Source organism: Sus scrofa, chromosome 1 (genome assembly GCF_054392235.1).
Source record: "Sus scrofa isolate SSC_HxYL_T2T_F1_AM1 chromosome 1, Sscrofa_HxYL_maternal_Yorkshire_Landrace_v2.0, whole genome shotgun sequence".
Classification (NCBI taxonomy): domain Eukaryota; kingdom Metazoa; phylum Chordata; class Mammalia; order Artiodactyla; family Suidae; genus Sus; species Sus scrofa.
The window spans coordinates 171,111,611-171,130,568 of NC_139383.1; the positions used below are offsets into that span (position 1 = coordinate 171,111,611).

The window sequence follows — 18,958 nt, forward strand, 5'->3', positions numbered from 1 at the left end:
ACTCCATTTATCAACAAATGGCCCAAGTGATAAACAAATTATTTCAGAGTTTATTGAAAGCAGGAACCAAAAAGGCAATTGCAAAGGATTCAGTCTGGTGTGTTTGTGACTATGCCGGATTAGCAGTGAGGCTTCTCACTGGAAATAAACGTGGAAATTCATGTGATAGAGGGTCTGTGTAGATTGATTCACCAATAGATCTTAAATTGTGTATGGTTATCTCTCTTCTTTAGAATCTGTTGATGCCCCTCTAACTCATATGTAACTTGGTGGAACTAGTCCTGTTTCTGGTTCTTGGAAAACAAAGGCTCAGGTTTGATATATTTATGCAAAATGGACCTAGGCTTATTCCTGATGTTATTTTGGCATCTCAAAATGCAGAATTTTATGCCTTCAGGCTTTGAGTGAAAATAGGTCACTTTGAGTCAATTATGAGAGACAGAGACAGAGAGAGGAGAGATCTAGAAGCAATTAAGACCACTGTAATTGATTATATATTGAGAATATGTAATTGGTGGGGCTTAGAGATTAACCTAATGTGGTTGTTAATTTCTATAATGATTCCACATGTATATAAACATACATATATATATATATATATATATATGCATGTACACACATGTAGGTATACACATATATGTGTGTGTTTAAAATTTTCCCTATCATTCCTTTACTTTTCGGCATGTCTCCTAGGTCTCTGGTATATAAAAGAAAAGCATTAGTACATAAGATTCAATGAGTTTTCATGACAGGTCACTTGTTCCCATTTTCTCTCTTATTTTCTTTGTCCCAGCCTCCTTTCTCTTATAACCCATCATGTCACTGCATTTTGCCAGGGCTTTAGAAGCCCACATTGATTCTTCCCTCACAAACACACAAAAATGCTGACCTGGCTGCAGTATATTTTGTGCCACTAAACACTTTGGAGAAGGCCTCGTAAAAGGAGAGGAACTCTACTGTAAGTGGCTCACCCAATTTAATATCCAGGATTTGTGTGAGAATATCCATCTATCTGTGAAAGTCGTCTGCTTGTCTTGGAAGTTACATTAGCTGCTATCAAACCTAAGAAAAATTTCCCTAATAATTTGGAGAATTGTTTTATGGTGCTTACTTATGGAGATAAACATATTGATTTGGGTTATGTATTATAACTGGAAAAAAATGAGATGAGTTGGTTCCCATATAAAGAAGACACAAATCTCTTGCATCCTCCACTTCCTATTTCATGGCATTTTTCTGTCCATCTTGATATAACAAACATTTCAGGTCATCTTCATCTGATATGATGATTCAATTAGAATGTGATAGGGACCATGTCATTTTCTTTGTATCAACTGAGTACCTCCTAGGTACCTGGCATTCTAGAACATGGTGATAGTTTTGCTAAACAAATTAAAAAATCTCATTCCCTGCATATCTTGGAAATGGAATTTTTTTTTTGGTCTTTTTTTTTTTTTTATCTTTTCTATGGCCACACCTGGGGCCTATGGAGGTTCCCAGGCTAGGGGTCTAATCAGAACTATAGCCACCGGCCTACACCAGAGCCATAGCAACATGGGATCTGAACCGTACATGCAACCTACACCACAGCTCAGGGCAATGCCGGATCCTTCCTTAGCCCACTGATCGAAGCCAGGGATTGAACCTGCAACCTCATGGTTCCTAGTTGGATTCATTAACCACTGAGCCATGATGGAAACTCCCATATCTTGGAAATGGAATTTGATAATATACCTTCTTTAAGTCAGCTTTATTAATTGAAACAGAGTAAAGCATGTAGTTCTGGGGATGGGAACTAAACAAGCCTTCTTTGGCCATGGATATGGGGCCAAACGGAAATGTCCCATGTCATAGCAACATACGATTTAGCTTGTGCCTTATTTTGAGGAATAATTCTAATTTGTATTCAGCATGCCTCATGGCGCCACTGAAATTGTTTATATAAACATTAGGGAGGTCACATTGTATTGTGAAAATGACTGTAGTTTGAGGGTCAGTGGATTAGGGTCCTATAAGTCTGTCATATTTTTTTTTTAATTTATTTTTTGTAAGATTTTAATTTTTTCTATTATAGTTGATTTACAGTGTTATGTCAGTTTCTACTGTTCAGCAAAGTTACCCAGTCGTATATATATGACTCACATTATCCTCCACCATGTTCCATTACAAGTGACTAGATATAGTTCTCTGTGCTATACAGCAGGATCTGTATAAGGACCTTATTGCTTATCCACTCCAAATGCAATAATTTGCATCTACAAACCCCAATCTCCCAGTCCATCCCACTCCCTCCCCCTCAGCAACCATAAGCCTGTTCTCCAAGTCCATGAGTTTGTTTCTTTTCTTTATATAGATTCATTTGTGCCATTTATTAGATTCCAGATATAAGTGATATCATACGGTATTTGTCTTCTCTTTCTGACTTACTTCACTTAGTATGAGAGTCTCTAGTTCCATCCATGTTGCTGCAAATGGCATTATTTTGTTCTTTTTTAATGGCAGAGTAGTATTCCTTTGTGTTTATATATCACATCTTCTTCTTTATTTTATTTTTTTGATTTTTTTATTTCCCCAATGCATTATTTTTTTTTCTACCATACAGCATGGTGACCCAGTTACACATACATGTATACATTATTTTTTTCCTCACATTATCATGCTCCATCATAAGTGACTAGACATAGTTCCCAGGGATACACATCAGGAACTCATTGCTAATCCATTCCATAGGCAATAGTCTGCATCTATTAACCCTAAGCTCCCAATCCATTCCACTCCCACTCCCTCTTCGTCCTCCCTCTTGGACACAAGTCTATTCTCCAAGTCCCTGATTTTCTGTCCTGTGGAAAGGTTCATTTGTGCCTTATATTAGATTCCAGATATAAGTGATATCATATGGTATTTGTCTTTCACTTTCTGACTTACTTCACTCAGTATGAGAGTCTCTAGTTCCATCCATGTTGCTGCAAATAGCATTATTTTGTTCTTTTCTATGACTGAGTAGTATTCCATTGTGTATATATACCTTCTTCCTAATCCAATCATCTGTCGATGGAAATCTGTGTTGTTTCCATGTCTTGGCTATTCTGAACAGTGCTGCAGTGAACCCTTATACTGGTCAGAATGGCCACCATTAACAAGTCAACAAATAAAAAATGCTGGAGAGGGTGTGGAGAAAAGGGTACTCTCCTTCACTGTTGGTGGGAATGTAAATTGGTACAACCACTATGGAAAACAGTATGGCTTTAACTCAGAAAACTAAATATAGAACTACCATATGACCCAGCTAACCTACTCCTGGGTATATATCCAGACAAAACTTTCCTTGAAAAAGATACATGCACCCCTGTCATGCTTTAGTTCTGTGATTTTGACAAAGGTTCTTAACTCTTTTCCTTTCAATGTCTTCATAATTCTGGAAAGAAAGGCTTTGTATCTTCTTAAAGCATATTTTCTCATTCATTGTTTGGATCTTCATTTTGATTATAACCTTAATTGGCATGTGGTTTGTGGTGTGAACAATACAGAAAAGTGAAGGAGATTATCAGCACAAAATCCAGTGTACATGCCCTTTTGTTTCCTACATGGGTACCAGTTTATTTCTAAAGAGAGTAATCACAGATTTGTTTACAGCACAGCTTCTTAGGACTCATGTGCAACACTTTAAGTTTTGAACTGTCAAAAAAAAGTCTCCTAAGCTGGACAGTCTCAGCTAACCAAGGCCAAAATCATCATTCTTTCCTCCAAAAGAACTAATCTGAGCCCCAAGTGTATGTGTGTGTGTGTATATATATATTTTTTTGTCTTTTTGTCTTTTTTTAGGGCCTCACCCACGGCATATGGAAGTTCCAAGGCTAGGGGTCCAATCAGAGCTGTGGCTGCTGGCCTGTGCCACAGCCACAGCAATGTGGGTTCTGAGCCATGTCTGCAACCTACACCACAGTTCACGGCAACCCCAGATCCTCAACCCACTGAGCAAGGCCAGGGACTGAACCTGCGTCCTCATGGATGCCAGTTGGGTTTGCTAACTGCTGAGCTATGACAGGAACTCCCCCAAGTATATTTTGAACTGAAATCATCTGAATTTTCACCCTTCAACATCGGCATCTTATTCTGATTAAACTATAAAGAAACTGTATTTGATCAGAAGCATGTTGTGCCTTTTATAAGCCAGAATTATGTACAGACATACCTTGGAAATATTTCAGGTTCAGTTTCAGACCACTGAAAAAAAGCAAATATTCCATCAAAATGAGTCATGCAAATGTTTTGGTTTCTCAGTGCACTTAAAAATTATATTTATGCTATATGTTAGTCCATTAAGTGTGCAATAGTTTTATCTCTAAAAACAATGTGCAGACCTTAATTAAAAAATACTTCATTGCTAAAATTTGCTAACCATAATCTGAGCCTTTAGGAAACTGTGATCTTCTTGTAATAGTAACAACAAAGATCAGTGATCACAGAACACCATAAAAATATAACGATAATGAAAAGTTTAAAGGTCTAATCATTTATGATGGAGCATGATAACGTGAGAAAATAGAATGCATACATGTATGTGTAACTCGGTCACCATGCTGTAGAGTAGAAAAAATTGTATTGAGGAAATAATTAAAAAGAAAAAGTTAAAATACTAAGAGAATACAAAAATGCAACAGAGACATGAATGCTATTAGAAAAATGGAACTGACAGACTGGCTCAACTCAGGGTTGCCACAAACCTTCAGTTTGTAAAAAACACAATTATGTGTATAGTGTAATAAAGCAAAGCACAATAAAATGAGGAATGGCGGTATTCTTTAAAATGATAATTTCATATAAACATTAGGGATTTACCATTTAAATCATTATCTGATTTTTTTTGACCTTTGGGAGTGTTCTTTTTTAAAATTTTTTATTAGTTTATTTACATAGTTCTATCAGTTTATGCTGTACAGCAAAGTGAGCAAGTCATACACCTGTACACACTCTCTCATGTTATCTTTCATCATGTTCCATCATCATTGGACATAGTTATCTGTGCTGTACAGCAGGACCTCATTGTCTATCCATTCTAAATGTAACAGTTTGTGTCTGTTGTGTCCATCCCACTCCCTCCACCTCAGCAACCACAATTCTTCTGTCCATGTCTGTGAGTCTATTTCTGTTGTGTAGGTAGGTTATAGGATCATCTGTGCTATATTTTAGATTTCACATATAAGTGAAATCATATGGTATATGTCTTTCTCTTTATGACTTAGTATGAGAATCTAGTTCCATCCATGTTGCTATAAATTGGCATTATGTTGTATTTTTTTATGGCTATTCCATTGTGTATATGTATCACATTTTCTTAATCCATTCATCTGTTGATGGACATTTAGGTTTTCTCCATGCTTTGCTATTGTGAATAGTGATGCAATGAACATGGGATTGCATGTATCTTTTTGAGTGAAAGTTTTTTTCTGCGTATATGCCCAGGAGTGGGATTGCCAGGTTATATGGTAGTTCTGTATTTAGTTTTCTGAGGAACTCCCACATTGTTTTCTAGAGTGGTTGTACCAATTTACATTCCCACCAACAGTGTAGAAGGATTCCCTTTTCTACATGCCCTCTCCAACATTTGTTATTTGTAGTCTTATCAGTGATAGCCATTCTGACCAATGTGAGGTGGTACCTCATTGTAGTTTTGATTTGCATCTTTCTAATAATTAGTGATGTCGAGCATTTTTTCATGTGCCTCTTGGCCATCTTATGTCTCCTTTGGAAAAATGTCTATTTAGGTCTTCTGCCCATTTTTCTGTTGGGTTGTTTGTTTCTTTGCTATTGATGTCTATGAGTTTTTAACCTCACAGTCACATTTCAATGCTCTGCTTCATCTTACTGGAGCTGGTACTTTGCAAACTGCATTTCTGCTTGGCAGTTATCTTCTTGTAAGATTCTGCCAATCAGGGTGTTAGAGGGAGACTGCAAAGCTGGAAGAAGATGAAGGGCTTGTTCCTTTTTGCTTCCTGCTTTTTTAAGAATATATTTTATTGAGATATAATTGACATATTGTGTAAGTTTTAGTATATAGTAAACTGATTTGATGCACTTATATGTTGCAATATGATTACCTCTATAGGTTTTGCTAACACCTATCACATCACATTGTTATCATTTCTTTTCAGTGGTGGGAACAATTAATATCTAGTCTCTTAGCAGTTTTGAAGTTTAAGTTATAGTATTGTTATCTTAATCACTATGCTGTGCATTAGAACTCCAGACCTTATTTATCTACTAGCTGCAAGTCTATACCCTTAAACATCTCCCCAACCCCCAGTCTTCCTTCTTTATCCCACCAGTAGCAGTGCTCTGGAGAAGCAGCAATTAACTGAATTTGTGTAACACTTGCAAAACCAGCCACCCAACGTCCCTTCCTGAACTGTTTAGTTTTCAGCTCCCTGGAGCCCCTCTTCAAGATACGTTCTCAGTGTGGGTGTAAAGCTGCTTCCTGCAAATGCTACCTACATTCTATTTCAGTGTTTTTGTTTTGCCTGTTCAGTTAATATAGGTAATAATTCTTTATACTGACTTAATTCTGTATATTAAAACATCTCTGTTAAAAGAGATATTATGATTTCTGTCTCTTGGCTGGATTGTGACTGACACAGACCCTTTCATCATTAATCTCAGTGTATCCATTCCTAGGTCCCTTCTTGAAGCCAGCCCTAGAAAATACTCTGTCCTGTTTCTCTGACCTCACAAGAAAGAGGCCTAAGTGATTGCTTTAATGGGTTTTGGTAAGTACCTTGTGAATACATGTAATGAGTCTCAGTTCTTCAATAAAAGGTCACACTTTCCTTACCATCAAGGCCCTGAAGCCACTCATATCTCTAAAGGAAAACACTCAATGTTGATAGCATTTCCTCACATTTTGTCTTTAGTCATCTTTTGCACAACCTCATTAAATCATAGGACTTGGAAGGAAAATTGAGAAATAATTTAGTTAATTTGCTTGCTTCAGGCAAGAACAAATCTTGATACTTGTGTAATTTTGTTTTTCCATCAGAGCTAGACAATGGACATTCATAAAATGAGTAGATGAAAGAATTTCACAATCTAGGCATTATAGATTATAATGACTTGATAAGAAATTTCTTATCTGGATGGATGATTCCCCCCCAATTATACTCCTTTCTAAATTACCTAACATGAATACTATTTCCTTGAATCAACACACGTCTTTTGTTTATATCAAATGTTCACATATCTTAAAAGATATGAAATAAAATCACATAAAATTTATATTAAAATCTCCAAATTATTATGTAAAATAGAGCATTTAAATTTTGCTTGGCATCTTATAATGTTCCTAGGTATCTGTACTCATAAATTTTATTGTTATTTGTAAACAAGTCAACATAAGGACACTAAAAGCTAGATGTACAAAGTATAAAAGATGAATTCTCCTTTAATAGATTACATCTTGCTGTCAAGCACACATTCACGTGATTGTCAGAAACCACTTAATCTTTTAAATGAAAACATCTTAGTCTCTTCTGCTTTAATAGTCTTTTGTGGGTCATAACTCAGAAGGTAGCTCATTTCTCTAAGTATCTCCCTTGCCTCTCTTCCTTCCCAACACGTTTCCTTGGTGCTGAGAGAATCTAATAAAACCTCTGGTTGTGTGTCTGGTCTTCACACTATCCTTTGGTCCAGATGCTGTTCCTTCTGGTTGCTAGCCATTGTATTTGGTCCTCCTTGTATTCACTGTTATGTGGCCCACTTTACTCAGTGCTTTTCCTGCCTTGTTTTCACTGAAGTGAACTGGCCTAAACTTTGGTATATTGTTTGGCAAATGATGCAAGTTATAGTTTTAAACCTTAAAGAGAATATAGTTCTTTGATAAGACTTCCTTCTGTATCTTTTCTCTGTTACCAATCTCTGAGACCATGTTATCTGCTTCCCATCTCAATCCTTAATCCTATGATTAGTCTGTGAGTTGTATTCCCAGATCTAAGGTATAATTCAGGAATCTCTGGTATTGGATTTCTAACTATGCCGTAAATTCTAGAGTTTTTTGGTTTAGTATAAGGACTCTTCATTGGAGACAGAAGTCTTATGCGTAAGTCTTTAGCAAAAAGATGTTGAGCTACACCTTGCCACAGGTGTCCTATGGGCCTTGCTGATGTCATTGCCTCTTATTGTGAGGTTCCCAAATATGATGAGTTTTAATCTTATTCAGGCCTCTTGCTGTTCACTAGTTTTTCAGAAATTCCATACTCTCCTTGGTTCTGGAAATTCATTGCCAGTAGAATGCAATTTATCTTGCTTGCATACCCCCTAAAATAATTCTGAAAGTCTATTCACTACTCAAATGTTTTTAGTTTTATTTCATCATAAATTCAAATAGCTGCAAAGGATATAAGTTTAGTATGTTGTAAATATTAACATTTAAAAATAGAACTGCTGCATCACTTTAAAAATGTATCTAATATCACATTCATAATAATTTGATATCATCATCCATTTTAAAAATATTGAACAAATTCTTTTTTAAAAGTAACAAATTCTTTATCAATCCTTTACCACTGTAGTTTATACTTGTATTTGACTTTCCCTTTAGAATTTGTTCCTATATATTTTAATGTTTTTAATTATTTCTCTGTGGTAGATTGCAAAAATGGTACTAATGCTTCACCCACCCTTTGCCATATAACTTTCAGCTGATCCAGATGAATAAACAAATATATGCTTATTTCTGTATGATATTGAGGTTTCCTGTTGCTTTATATACAGCATTACTGTAGTAAAATTTAACTTATTCATTCTACCATTCTTTTCTATGAAATAAAATTAATGTTTTCGTTTCTATCTCATAAGCTTCAAAAGATGAAAAATGCGTTTCTTCATGTTTATCAAGTCCATTATCAGTACGTAGTTAATCTAAAGAATCCAAATATATTACAAAATTTAGGTAAATTTTTGTCTAAAAGCCATTTTATAATAATAAAGGAAGATTTTCCAATAATTTTAAGAATTTATGATTATTATGCATTATTGAATGATATGTCTAATAACCAATTCTATTCATTTTTCAAAAGTATTTGCAAGTGTTCAGAAATCTTCCTACACACAAGATTATACACTTTATGGAAATGACAGTGGTTTTATTCTAGCAATGCCATTCAATTGTTTTATGTCTGCCCTGGTTATATGACAAATTTCACAAAGTGATCTTTAATCAAGAGTATTTTTAATAATCTAACAGCTGACAACTCTATAGATTCTATCTGAATTTTCGAACATAAAGACTGGACAATCATCTGCTTTACAAGCTAATCTTTTTAACCCAATTGTTAGAAGCATTTACTCTCTCAACAGGAATTGCCAATCATTCAAATTCTTTTTTTTTTTTTTCGTTTTGTGTCCCATAAATTTTTACAACTGAGGCAATGTACCAGAATATGTTCTAGTTTTGTAAAATGGAAGAAGTGCTGTTTGCTGTAAAAAGATAAGGAGTGAGTTCCTGGTAGTTTCTCATCCAAGTACAGTTTTGGAAGGAGTAAAACAGAAGTCAAGCATCTGAAAATTAATTTTACTTAAAGTAAAACCTTTAAAAACTATTGCCCTTGGAAAATATTTGTGTATTCTCAGAGGCGAGAATACCCTGGTGTTTAGATCACTGTTTTGTGTAAACAAAACCAGAGCGGTAACACTTTTTCCAATCTCACCTGTCCAGAATCTTAATCAGCTATTTCTCTTTCATTTTCATGGCATGTTGTATGTAATGCTTCCAATTTAGAATTCTTCTGAAAGGCTTCTAGTCTTCCCAGGCTATGCTTGGAGAAGAAGTGCATCAGTCTGAAGTCATCAGATTCACCCAAATTTATCCGGATGTTTTTACTCCATCCAAATTGGAATTTTAACCCTTAGTGGTAATCGTGACTCTTCATCTCAAACCTGTCTCTTCACTCCATTTTGACTATCCTTACTCATAGTTCCAGAGGAGTTTCCTTTATCCCATGAGTTTGATCTTTCTCTTAAATAACATAGATAACATCCTGCTTTCCCATTCCTATTTCATCAGATTCTTTGGGCAGTCCTCTGAGCTTTGTTCTTATATGGAAATCAAAAGTTCTCTCTTAAGATTGGATATAAAAAGTCATTATGGATTTCTACAATCCTGGTAAAGGCTAGACTAACTTTCCTGCTTTGGCTGGATCCATTTTCCTTTTTGGAGGATTGCACACTTCATGATCTATTTTATGTGAAATAAATGAAGGGGGAAACAAAACCTCATGTAAAGCTAAAGAACAAGACAAATGCTAAACAAGAAAGGAAAATGAATGTGATATTCCAAAACATCCTCCATACTATAATAAGCTTTAACTAACGTGTTTATATTGTGTTCTGACCCATGATATTCTGAAGTATGCATTTTTGTATTCAGCAACACGTTCTGGTTAATTATGCACTCGTAAACATGCTTCGTGTCACTGGGGCCCCAAAATGAGGCTGCCGTAGCAATTTTCAGCACCCACCATTAATATTGACTAGAGTGTCTCAGGAGGCAGGGAGGAAGGTACAGAAGATGCCACTTCAGTGGCATTTCATCACCCACAATAAAAGGCTAAATTCCTTAGTGTGGTATCTACAGCCTCCCATAATATATTGCATCTAGCTCTTATGTAAAAGCTAAATCTGACCTAAACTAATATATTCAAACTTTCTCATTATTCTCTTTAAAACCTTCTACTCTAGCTAAGCTCATCTGCTCATAAACTCTGGAGTGCACATCCATCTCACTATCAAAAATGTTTGTTCCATCCTTTCCATGTTTCTTTCAAGGCCAACATCTTAAGTTCCACATCTTGACATCTTTGCCTATCATGCAACCAAAGTTCTTTATTCTTTCTAAACTCCAGTTGTTTACATTGCCTCTAAGGTCTCTTGTAAAATTGACACATTCCACATGGAGTTATTATTCACATTCTTTTTACTAAAGATTGATTTGGGAGTTCCTGTTGTGGCTCAGTGGTAATGAACTGGTATCCATGAGGACATGGGTTCGATCTCTGGCCTCACCCAGTGGGTTAAGGATCCAGCATTGCCGTGAGCTGTGGTATAGATCACAGATGCAGCTCGGATCTGGCTTTGCTGTGGCTCTGGCATAGGCTTGCAGCTGCAGCTCTGATTCAACCCCTAGCCTGGGAACCTCCATGGGCCAAAGGTGCAGCCCTAAAAAGACAAAAAAAAAAAAAAAAAAAAAAAAAAAAGTAAGTTGCTTAAGAGGCCAGGAACCATGCCTCATGCTTCTTTGAATCCATATTGTTAAACACTGAGTTGTGTACACAGTGGGCTTCTACGTGGTTGTCAGCAAATGTCCAAAGCCCCTTTCACAATATTTGCCTCACTGTCAACATACAATATGGCTATCAATTTCTCTGAGACAATTGAGGTAATCATAGGGACCCTCATTAATAATTAAGCCTTCTGTGTCGACACAGTATTCTTAAGCTACCCCATCCTTGCCTCCCTACTGCTAGCCATCAAAGGAGCTGATGCATAGATTTTACCCAAGACCAATTAAATTAGAATTTCCAATTAAATCAAGACCAATTAAATCAGAATGAGGAGAGGGCCTAGAAATGGAAATGTTACAAAAGCTCCCCATGGCTGAAAATCTGTGTTTTCAATTTCTAGAATAGATTCTAGCTTCTACTATCTTTAAGACTATTTCTCTTTCTAGTAACATCATCCTATTTCTGCATTGATTCTTTTCTTCAGCTTACTAGAATGCTATTTTTTCCTCAAGCCAAAGCAAACCAAACTAAAACTAATACCTTGTATTTTTCTTCCCTCTTTCCTATTTCAGTTTTAGTTCTTTCTCTCCATTTATAGATTACTTTTGGAAAGTGTATTCAGATAAGCTATCATAGTCCAGGTCCAATCAGGGTATAGGAACCACACAGTAGGCCAAGCAGGGGAAGTACTGATTATGATATGAGTAAGATGTAGAATGAAAGAAAACTCTACATGGTTCCATACAGTTAAGGGAGAATATCCAAGGGGACAATTGGAAAGTGGTTAAAACCTAATTGGAGGAGGCATGATTTAGCCCATTAGATAGCAGAGAAATTAGCTGGTTTAGCCAGGCTGGAGTTGGTCTGGATTTTCTGGGATAGCAATAAGCCAGTGTAATGGTCAGAATAATTACCCCTCAAGGATGCCCACACCCTAATTACTGAACCTGTAGGTATGCTACCATACACTGCAAAAGGAAATTTGATGTTATTGAATTAAGAACCTTGAGATGGAAAAGTTATCCTGTGTTATCTGGGAGGACCCATTGTAGTCACTCGGCTCCTTGGGAGTAGACAGTTCTTTTTCACCTGTAGCCAGAGAGCGATGTGGCTACAGAATAATGGTCAGAGAAATGCAATATTGCTAACTTTAAACATGGAGAAAGGGACCATGAGCCAAGGTATGTGGGCAGCTTAGAAGACGGAAAAAAAAAAACAAAAAAAAAACCCCAAAGAAACAGATTCTCATCTAGAACCTCCAGAAGGAATCAACCTTGTTGTTACTTTGATAGCCTGCAGAACTTTAAGATCATAAATTTGTGTTAAGCCACCAAGTTTGTGGTTATGCGTTACAGTTGCAATAGGAAAATAATTCCCACACTTTCCAGAGTGCAGTAAGGTTGCAGGTCATCAACAGTTGGTAGCATAGATGATGAGCAGTGAGCAATGAGAGATCTAGAGCTGGTGATGGTAGGAGGCCCTCAGAACTCAGAGGACCCTAGCTTCTGAGTAGAATGGGCTACAGAAACATTATCACTAGACTGAACCTACAGGGTTTCAGAGGGACCACATTCTGGGCCTGGGGTGGAAATGAGCTTTAATGGCTGTCCTCACACTCATGTAGTCCACCTATGGATCCTGAAAAAAACATTGAAGGAGACATTTTTCCATGTCCCTCCAGTGTCTTCTAACTAGAAAATTTAACATCATTCTCAACTTAAAGGAGATATATTTAAAGAAATACTGTTGTTTATTTAAAGCACATATTTGAAAGGAGTGAAGCTGAGAAGCAATAAATCGATATCTGACATATATCTCCAAATCACAGCTGTCCTTTTATTATGTCCCATGGAAACTCAATACTTACACTCAATTCTCCACTGAAATTACCCATCTCAAGGCAATCAGCTGATAAACTATGGTTTGTCTTTGTATGTGTAATAATTGACAGTGTTGGTCAATATATGCTCTGCAAAACTCTGTCATCCTACTTCCACTTCCTTGAACCTCTTCTTCCATATATCCGCTGAAAAGAGTTGTGTGCATATATACATTCTTAGATTTCTCATAAGTATTTCACCTTTCAACACTTTAGTCTGATTTCTGCATCCAACACTTTACCAAAATTGTTCTTGCAAGTATAACCAAAGAGGTCTATGTTACCAAATCATACTGGTATTTTTCAATTTTTTTTTGATATTTCAGTCAATTTTCCACGTATTTCTTGGCTTTTTACTGTCCTTTTAGGCTACTCCTTCACAGGGTTTCTTTGCTAACACCAAAGAAAGATTGGTAGTCTTTCAGATTCATTTCAGGGTAGAGTCTCTCTTCATATATTTCCACCTTAAATGATTCATCTGTGTCTTTGTCTTCGAAAACCATGTGCTAATGACTGTCAAGTTTATATCCCAGGAATGTAGGTATCCAGGTATAGGCAGTCAGGTCTAAAGAAAAAGGACAGATGGAGACGCATTATGAAAGATGAGTCAGCCTGATTTCATTTGTCATTACCTCAAACCAAACCTCGATTTTGGAAAAAGTAGCTAAATTTTAGCCCAAACACTTTAAAAAATCTTACCATAATGAATATTCACTTAGATAAAAAGTTTCTCTTTCCGTCATTGCATCATATACCTTTGAAAAATACCTTAATTCATCCTCTAAATGTGCATATATATATATATATATATATATATATATATATATATGTTTTTTTTTTAAACCAGAGCTTCACCATTTTATAAGGTCTGCAAATACTGGTAGGTAAATCACTGCAGCTTTTAAGCACCTGAGCTGCCCTTGTGAGTAACTTTTCTCTGGGTAAATATTCTACTTCAATCCTCCCTCCCAGCAAGGCTCACAGCTAATCTCCTAGCATAGTTGCATGTTGACATTATTATTAAATCCTTTGAAAATACTGTTTTTTTTAACTTATGTTATAATTCATACAATTTTACTGTCTGCCATCACCACATAATGTGCTTGTTTGTTGCATCAGTACAGCTGATACCCAGTTGCCAAGATTTTTTTAAACACCTATATTTCAGTAAGATCTAAATATTGTTCAGGTTTTTGAGGCATCAGATTTAAGTAAAATGTTTTAATTATCTTGCTACAAAACTGGAATTATAATTTATATTCATGAAAATGATATGAAGTAGTAGCAAGATTTCAATCAAAGTAAGTCATTTCCTTACACTATTTTAATTAGCATTGCAACAATCAAGTTTTATTTCTCTTTTTTTTTAAACAAAATTTGCTTCTTTGTAGCTGAGTAGGATTGCTTCAGTGTGAGAGATGGTGTGATAATCATTCTAATGGTTCAAATATTCTTTGCAGTAATCCCATTTTTTCTTTTTTAAAGTTTTATTGAAGTATAGTTGATTTTCAATGTGATAATTTCTGCTATAATTTTCTCTATTTTTAATAGTAATATTTGTTAAGACCGAATATGCAGGTTTTTCTCTGATACTTGACCATATCTCACATCATTTCTTGATTCTTAAATAATGATGCAAATTCATTAGCTTTTCTTATATGCCTCATTTTTAGTATTTCAAACAATTTTTCATGGAAGTAGTGTTTGACCCGAGAACATCTGCAGCAACTGGAAACATTATCTCCAGTATTTAACATATAAGCGCTTGCACTTGTATTAGCTATTCCCTCACAGATTTGGTCATACATCTTAATATCTGTACACAAACATCAGTTTTATCTGTGTATCAAAGGTCTTGATTGGAATTAATAATAAACTGGTTATATCAATATTATACCTAAAGATTTCATATTTAAGCATCAAAATCTGTTGACTACTTGTTCTGCTATTATTTTAAAAATTACAGCTACCAAGTCACATTTTCCAGGTAGGCAGCTGTCAATAGTACCATAATTCATTGTGCCTTCTGTATTCAGGCCCTTAATATTCATAATCTCATTAAACCTTATACTAAATGTATATGTTAAACATGATAAAAGTGAGACTAAAAGAGATTAAATAGCTTTCCAAAAGGCACAAACAAATGTAAGTGGCAAAGCAGGTTCAGAATCATGACTGAGTCCTAAAGCCACAATCTTTCCATTGCTGCCATTACTTCCTTTACATTCTGAACCTTCCTACGGCCACTCACAGCTGACATGGTTACAGTGAGAGAAGTTTTGATTCATTAACTTATTTGACTCTTTGTATAAATTCTAGATTTTATTTTTTTCATTTTTCTATAACGTTGCCCTCTCATCGTAGAGGTTTAAGTCTCCTTTTAATGACATACGTTTTTTCTTAACATTGTTGCTAACTATAAGGGACAAAGTTATTCCAAGTAGGAAATATGCTTTGATGCACATAAAGAGTTTCACTATTTTGTTCACATGAAAATCCTTCTTCTGTAATATTTTCCTCCAAAATTAGTCTTATTTTAGAATTTGTAATTTCCTTCAGATTTAAACACTGTGAAGGCATGCATCTAAAATGTCTTCTCAGCTGAATGGAAAATGATGAAATATAAGATATATCTCTTTGTTATACCCTTCATTCTGTTATAGTATCTAAACGTCTATAATATGATGTTTCCTGTATCCTATGAATCTTCCACTTTATTACTCTACCTGACCTGCCAACTTTCACAGTAACCACACCTCAGATCTCTCATTATCTCCTTACACTATCAAAATTTTACCTGCTGTGTTCTAGAAACACTGACACCTCAGTAATGATAAGTATACCTGGAACTCATAAGGTTGATTCTAAATACTATTCCCTTTAGAAGCAACCTAAGGTCCTTTGGAGAGATGGCTGATTCTAAGTCTGGAGCAAAGAAGGTTCATCTCTTGTGAGAAAATAGGAAAATGTTCCAAGCAATGATGGGGCTTTTTTTTTTTTTTTTTTTTTCTTCCTGTCTTTTTGCTTTTTCTTGAGTCGCTCTCATGGCATATGGAGGTTTCCAGGTAGGGGTCAAATTGGAGCTGTAGCTGCCGGCCTACACCAGAGCCACAGCAATGTGGGATCCGAGCCACATCTGCAACCGACACTACAGCTCACGGCAGCGCCGGATTGTTAACCCACTGAGCAAGGCCAGGGATCGAACCTGCAACCTCATGGTCCCTAGTTGGATTTGTTAACCACTGTGCCATGACAGGAACTCCTTTTTTTTTTTTTTTTTTTTTTAAATAAAAGAGCCCTCTTGAAAGGTTCTCAGTTGAAAAGTTTGGGGAATTTGAATATTCAAAAAAATAAGGACAATTATAATTTATAGCCAACTCAGTAAAATAAGAAATGTGCAAATCTGTACTGATAACAGATGTACAAATAAGTAAGGAAGTGAAAAAATATATAAATGGAAAAGGAAGTGCTTCCTAATAGATAGTATGTCTATTGTTGGAGGGAGTCACAAAAAGGCTGTGACTGCTGGTTGACCCTTGAGCTGGACCCAGGCAATCAGTGGCTCCTCACCTCTTCTTCTGTCCTTGGGGTGTATCTTCTGCTCACTGTTTCCACAGCAGAAGCTGTTTCAAGGATGCAGCCTTAAGCAAGTGATGTATTGTTGAGTCTGTCTGGACTGAATATGCAGCTGAACCCCATTAAGGCCTTTAGATTCTGGTGGGCAGGTACAGAGATCTACTTGTCTTGTGGCCACCCCAGACAAGCTTTGTATGTAAGCTCCCTTGCTTGTTAAAACTGCCACCTGGGATGGTCTGCCTTTCTCAGATTTCTCCTTGCTCTCTGTGTATCAGAGCCAGGTTTTAATGTCACTCGAGGCTGCGAACCAACACCAACTAATAAATGTAGACAGAATGATGAAGTTAGAAAAGCACCATTTTACAGCTATCATAGTAAAAACTGTTGCAAGTAGGTGTCATCAATAAATGCCTTGTGTAAGGGAAAGTTTTGATAATATTAATATAGTTTTAGAGAATTGTCCCACAGATTACTTATAAATTACACAACAGGAAAATTAACTCTAGATCAAAGAAGCATGATCACCAAAAGGTCAAAATTAGCAGCACCCATAAGGGGCTAATAGATGTCATGTGCCTCCAGCCATGGTACATTGAAAAGAACATAATATTGATTATATGGTTTTCCAAACAATGTACCATTTGAATATAATCATATCATAAGGAAACCAAAGAAACCCAAAGTGAAGTATATTCTAGAATAATAGGTGTTTGCAAACTATTTTTATAAATGGCCAGATTCAAAATTTAGGTTTGAGGGGGTCACATATGTTTTTTATCATATGCTTTCTGTGTTTTGTTTAAAACCTTTAAGAATATAGACAAAATTATTAGTTCTAGGGCTATGCAAAAACAGGCCAAGGGTTGGTTGGGTTCATCCTGTAGGAGGTAGTTTGTAAATTCCTATTTGGAGAAGAACTGTTTTATATTCTTCAAAAATAATGGCTTTAAAACAAAAAGAAAATTCTGGGAAAGTGTTTCAGGTCATGAGAAATTAAGGAGACATGACTACTAAATTCAATACATAATTCTGGGTTAGATTCATAGTACCAAAATCACTATAAATAATATTATTGAGGCAATTGATGGAAATGGAATATGAATTTTAGATTATATAAAGTATTACATCAATGTTAAATCTCTTGTGTTTTAAAAGGTATATATATATATATACACCCAATCTGTCTCTATATGTTATACATATATATGTAATGTATATGTGATATATATAAAAGTTATATATATACACATATGTATGTATGTATATATATATACCTTTTCCTCTATCCCAAAGTAGAGTATTCCTACGAAATCTTAATAAGCCAAAATTATGTAAAGTGAAGAACCTTAGGATGCAACATGCTTTTGAATGCACAAAATTAGATAAAACACAGATGCTCACAGATACAGTTCCAATCTCTGGCGGCTGATGCTGAGTGTGGTTCCTGAAGAAGGAGCTTGTTGGCGTCACTCTTGCTGCTCAGGGTGTGCATTGCCTCTATAATGGTTCACTGCTAAACAATGAGGAATGCTGTTTTTGCTTTTTGTGTTAAGTAAAAGCAAAAAATATTTTTTTGGATTTCTTTCAGTTAGCAAAAACAAGTACAAGCACTGTGGGTTTGGTTTCAGACCACTGCAATGAAACAATTATAACAATAAAGAGAGGCACACAAATTTTTCAGTTTCCTAGTGCATATAAAATTTATGTTTACACAATACCGGAGTCTATTAAGTATACAATGGCATTATGTCTTTAGAAAGTGCATACCCTAATTAAGAAATACTTTATAGCTAAAAAGTGCTAACCATTATCTGAGCCTTTAGCTAGTCATAATCTTTTTCCAATAGTAACATCAAAGATCACTGACCACAGATCACTATAACAAATATATGAATAATGGAAAAGTGTGAAATAGTGAGAGAATTGTCAAAATGTAACACCAAGACATGAAGTGATACTCTTAGAAAAATGGCACCAGCAAACTTGCTCAACACAGTGTTACCCTAAACTTTCAATTTGTTAAAAAACAAAGTATGCAAAGTGCAATAGAGTGAAACCCATTAAAATGAGGTACACTGTATACATACACAGACACATACACACAAACAACAGAATGAAAGTAAATGTAAGTGTGGTAAAATGTTACAACGGGGAAACTATGTAAAGAATATTGCAATAGGTAGATTCTAAAATGGCTCCCAAGATTCGAAACCCCTATTGTAGAAGTCCTGTT

General features: G+C 35.6%; 1 protein-coding gene across 3 annotated transcripts in view; it reads left to right on the forward strand.

The window, feature by feature from the left end:
* LOC102165284 (uncharacterized) overlaps positions 1-18,958 on the forward strand; it is a 780,066-nt gene that overhangs the window by 489,035 nt on the left and 272,073 nt on the right. For all 3 annotated transcript variants that reach the window (XR_014816043.1, XR_301130.4, XR_014816044.1), the window contains one exon: positions 6,673-6,764. The gene's annotated coding sequence lies outside the window, so the exon portion shown is untranslated. Of the gene's footprint in view, positions 1-6,672; positions 6,765-18,958 lie in introns of those variants that run through there.